Genomic DNA, 6,000 nt, shown 5'->3' on the forward strand with positions numbered 1-6,000 from the left:
GGGGCGTTTGTGTAGCCTGTGCAGAGAGGAGAGAACAGGGATAGGCAGAGGCATAGTTGACAGGCTGTAGCAAATGGCTACAATAATGCAGAGGAGATCGGAATGAAATGAACTAAACATCTGGGACAGTAGAGAGCAGGGCCTCCCTCACCAAAAACTTCTACTTCTAACAACTATAATTGTTTCACTGAACCACCCGAACAAAAACTCTACCAACTTCCACCTTTAGAAATCAGAATTGTTGTGAACCACAGCGGTTCAATGTTTAAAGGAATAGACTCAACCCACTTTATTCAGCTAGCTAACTATGACACCATAGCTAACTAGCATGCTAGCATCCAAAAAACACACAGTTTAGCACCAACACTTGCATCCAAAAACACACAGTTTAGCGCCAACACTTGGTCACAACAAACCACCAATAGTGTGTTAACACACTAAGCAGATAATTCGTGTCCGTGTCTGTTGGCTAGCTAGCAATGGCCACTGTGTTGACCTTGTTTGAAGAACGGCTAGCTAGCTAGCTAGCTTCGTGCTACCCGGCACCGCCGAACAACAATGCCAACCCACAGTAACTAACCACAACAGCCCACGATGCCTAGCTATGACGCCATAGCTAACTAGCATGCTAGCATCCAATAACACACAGTTTAGCACCAATACTTGGTTACAACAAACCACCAAGAGTGTGTTAACACACTAAACAGATAATTCATGTCCGTGTCTAGTTTCTTTCGTAACGCAGCAAAAAATTAAGCGTTGGTTAGCTAGCACATTAACATTGGAAACAACTCTCCACCGTTGCACTAAACAGATAATTACCAATAAACGTTACCAGTAGCTACCCGCTAGCTAGCTAGCATACCAAGAGTGTGTTAACACACAAAACAGATCATTCATGTCCGTGTCAAGTTCCTTTCATAACGCAGCAAAAAAATTAAACGTTGGCTAGCTAGCTAGCACATTAGCTAGCACATTAACATTGGAAACCACTCTCCACCATTGCACTAAACAGATAATAACCAATAAACGTTACCAGTAGCTACCCGCTAGCTAGCTAGCCTCGTGCTCCGCCGTAACAATACTTAAACAATACGTAAACAATACTACCTACAATAATTGCCTACGGAAACCTATAATAACTGCCTACATAAACTACCTACCTACGATCTAAATACATGGTTTAAGCTTTACTCAACACCATATGAGAAGCCAAGCTTACCTCCTGCTAGAGAAAAACACAACCTCTCCCGACGAAGTGAACAGCTTAATCTCAGCTTAATCTCAGAGATCACATCAGAACTAATAAACATTTCATCTAATTGCGGTCTTTCAGGGTCCAAATCCTCGTCATCCACCAAGCCTGGAGGATCGTTTTTCACATTCCCCTGGTCAGAGTCCGGAGTCAGTCCATCTCTCATCATTGTTTAGATACTGCATTTCACCAACGCCTGACTCACCAATCCTTGGACACAGGGAACAAGACAACAACCACATAATACAAGAATACCCATACAAACACTGATCGCTCCTAAGATGGTGGCTGCTAGGGTTTTCCATTTACCAAATATATCATAAAACCACCCTATCCACAATGTACTAACTTCTGAGTTCAGTTCATCCTTCACTTAGTGCAGTTAATTCTGTAAGAGCTCTGGTGACTGTCCCATCCAGTGTGGTGTTGTTAGGGATAAATATGCAACAATGGCTTATCTTTCTATAGACACCGGCCCTTTCTGCCTGATCTAGAACCAAACTCTACTAAGTTATGAGCGGGATGGCGGATAATCGCTCAGAGATCCCCTTTACTGCATCTCTAGTCTGGTCAATAAATCGTTGTTGGTTGTAATAGATATAATTTATCCAATCCACATTTTTGTTTATTGTCACCCACCAGAAATATTTTGTAGTAAAACTCTCCCATATTTGATTCATAGCTTTGTATTCGTCTGGAACACCCCTGGGGATGCCTATACCATCTATCCAAATTGGGCTATTTCCTTCCTGACTTATTTCTTTTTCTCCTAATTATTCTTCCTGTCACTGGTCTTTGATGACCAATTCTTACAGGTTGGACCAACAATACTGGTGCACAAGTACCCACCCATCCCTCTGGTAATGTCTGCCGAATGCTCCCTTTGTTAGTGCATGCCCACCACACATCAGTCAGAGGGATGGTTAGGCTCCTAATTTTTTCCCTCCCTTCCTTTTCTAAATCAGTCACATTAATTATCTCCTTACAGCCATCAAAATCACCCAAGTTACTGGTGCCATTTCTATGTCTGTAACACTGGTATTCGCCAGGAGTTCAAGTGAATCTAGGTGGGCTGGCCCAGTATGTCAATTTTGCCAGCCCAATCCCTGTGCAATTTGGCTCTTTTTGATTGGACCCCAGGTCTAATACACAGGGAAACATTGCCTTTGGCATTGGGGCGGTCAACATTGTCGGTCGCCCAATGGAGCATGCATAACCATTGGTCTCCCCCAAGGCCCTAGCGGTGTATTTCATCCACTTTAACCAGAGATTCTCATCAGGGACCCCCTCCACTTCCCCATTGTTCCATTCTTGGAGGAGAAAATTTTTCATAGTGGACGGGTTAGTCGAATTGACTCCGTCATCCCTTGACTGATTTACTCGGTCTATTGTCATTAATGGATTAATGACAGTACCTGCTCCCTCTATATCTTTTGACTCCATCAAATGTAATCTTAGACAAGTATCCCGTCCGTATACGTCCGCGCAAGCCCAGTAAGTTCTTTTCATGTCCTCTTTAGTGACTTTTACTATCGTTACTACCATTTCCATGGGGATGTCGTTATACCTTCTTATCCTCCATCTGGACATCCAGCTCCCCCCCGTCTCATATCTCCGTCCCCCAGTATGTCTAAATACCTGAGCCCAGGAACAATCCGCCGAGGGAGCTGAACATAAATACAATGGGATCTTATAATCCCATGTTGCTTGCTTATCCGCTCTGATAAAATCCCTAATCCTAATTTTGAATCTTACTCCCCACCCCTCTCTGACCCCTATTTTGTAGATCACTCGCCCTTGACGGTCAGTATGTCGGGTCGCTTCCCTTTTATTTCTTAATAATGGTAAGGCCATAGCGTAATTGGTGCGAGGTGGTGGTGGATCTTGACATACCACGACTATTGTCGAGACTATGATGCAGCTCAGGGTCACTCTTATTCCCAAAAACCGCCAACCCTCTCCTGTCTTGAGTCCTTCTGCTCGGTACCACCCCATACTCACACCCTAGGAACACACTACAGTGATGATAGGTATGGGTAGGAGATCTTCGTTGACAGAGGTGACCCCCGGACCCTGTGGCCAGTTCTGCTCGCCAACTCTGCGTGTGCTAAGTGGTGCTTGTATGTGGTCTTACCTTCTTGCAGTGGGTAACATGGACCCAGGTTCCTCTCTCTGCTATTCTAATGGCCAAGGCGGTGACCAATATAACCTGATAGGGCCCTTCCCAACAGGCCTGCTTCCAGTTTTCCTTCTAGTGACTGGATGCTCACCAGTCACCTGGTTAGATAGTGGGTCACCTTCTCCTTTAGTTCACCTGTGGGGCACAAAACCTCTGACATACGGGTGTGGTTAATAAACTATCTTCACACATGTTCAGATTAAACTAACAATTTCTGACTGCATTCTCTTTTTAGACTGTATCTAAAAAAATGTTGTTTTTTTTAAAGTATTTTGTCCTCTCCTTCGTATATTATTTAATTCTACAATTAGCCTCTTCCCCCCTCTTGACACATAGTTCTACTTATGTGTCAATTTTTACCACCTTCCTAAACATTCCCTTAGGTTATTTATCAACCAATTGCCATGCCTTTCATTTTTTAGATTGTCTTTTGCTTCTTTATTGCTCCTCCCACTTCCTTTGTCTTTATGGTGGCTAAATTCGACTTTCATTCAGTTCAGAATCAATTAGTAATCCAATCAAACAATCTCTTATCTTGTAAAAACACTTATGTTTAGTTCAACCTCTGTTCTACCCCGGCTCTCCCGGGCTTGACCTGAAGACTGATTGTTGGACATGACAAGTCCATATTTAGGTCACCTAAGTGTTCTGCCTAGCAACAAAGAATAAAAACCTCTATGTTCGTGATTAACCCAGTTATCTCTAATAGCCCACCAAAAAAACCCTCATCTTTAAATCACGACCAATGTCATATCCCTCTTTACTCTCTACCATTTGGGTAACATCCCTGATATATGTATGAAAAGCTAAGACTGTTTGGGAAGAGAGCAACAACATAAACTGTTCTTCCTCCTCAGAGTTCCAAATGATTTTACCATGGGCTGCCATTGCCTTCCCATAGATAAGATCACTTAATTTACCCGTATGCAGTACATAATGGAGTACCCAAGCTTTACAGCAGTCTATCCTTAAGCTCATCATTCTTCATCAAATTTTTTTATTTTATTTTTCTCTAGTCCTTATCTACCTGATCCTATTGCTAAATCAATGATCTAGGCAATAGTTGTCTCGCCTTAGATTGTACATTCCTCTGATTACTGCAGCTTATTCCATTAATTTAGTTTCAAATATCACCCAATAAACCGTTCCATCCCACAGCATAGTAAACACCACCTATGAACTGTTGAAAATCCCCTAAATTCAACATAACAACCCTTTATAAACATCATGCTGGGTGTGTTTTTTATTTATTTGAAAAACCCAATTGAAAAATAACAATCAAAGATAGTTAGGCTCAACTTAATTTGGTAGCTCCCTCTTATGACCTAAATATTGCCTAACTTCACTACTGCTCCTCCTTGCCCTGAGCAATATTCCAATGAGATAAGCTAATCTCTTTCTCCTGGTTATACATTTTGTTAACCTTCCATTATTATCCGCAATCTAAAGATGGTAGTACACACAAAACATGATACAGATATCCCCAGTCCTAACCCATGAATAATGTTTGTATCGATCTAATTCCTTATAACTAATCCATAAAATCCCTCAAAATTCCTAGAGTATACAATGATTATTTAATTGATTACTCTAAATCTGCTACATGTGATCTCATTTCAAATGATCCATTATCAATTATTTGATCCACCCCCTAAGAAAATCTCTCTCCCCTTCTATTCTGGAGTTCTACCTCTACCAGCTATTTCCCCTAGTGGCCATTAAATACTCAGCTCCCGTATGTTATTTTTCTTACTCTATCCTGTCTACTATTCCGCTCATGATGGATTGCATATCTCTTGACCTCGGCTAACGAAGTAGTTCCCCATCCCACTAAAGTCCTCTTAATATTCCAGCTTATTTCTGGTCTCATTCCACTAAGGAATGCTATTTTTTAGCTGCTGATGGTACGGAGTATCATTTCCCTGTCCCTGGGGAGGCTCAGGTATTTCACTTGGCTGATGGTCTCACTGTCTTCCTGTTTACATTCATGTACTTTGGAGAAGTCAGCATGTCGATGGTAATGTTCCCTTAAATTATTACACAATTCAGTTATTTTCCCAACATATTGCCCATCATCTGCCCATGGTAGGACTGCTCCATTGGCATCCCCTGAAACCCACTGCCCCCGAACAGCTGCCCAATCTTTCCCAACTAGGGTTCTGACTGCCCTCTCAATTTCCCCTGTGTTTAGCTTAAAGCTTGCTGCTAGACTCTCCAAATCCCTCCTGAACCCCTCTATTCCTGTCTTAGGGTGCACTACACCCTCTATAGCTCTCACTACATCTCGCTGTGTCCATGCCCTATATACATCCAGTGTGTCTGGTGCATGCTCCTACCCAGCCCTTGGGTTCGGCAAGGCTATCAAAGGGTACTGGTCATCCCCTTCCTCATCATCTAATCACTCTTTCTTCCCTGGCTTATTGTAGTTTTCTAATCTTGTTAACTCCCTGTTTTTAAACTCTCTGTGTTTACTCTCTCTAGCTTTTCCTGCCTCTTCCCTCTCTACCCTCCTATCATTACTGAATCAATGATAATACATTTACATTCTAGTCACCCAGCAGACGCT

The sequence above is a fragment of the Coregonus clupeaformis genome, chromosome 31 (assembly GCF_020615455.1).
Source record: "Coregonus clupeaformis isolate EN_2021a chromosome 31, ASM2061545v1, whole genome shotgun sequence".
NCBI classification, from domain to species: Eukaryota; Metazoa; Chordata; class Actinopteri; order Salmoniformes; family Salmonidae; genus Coregonus; species Coregonus clupeaformis.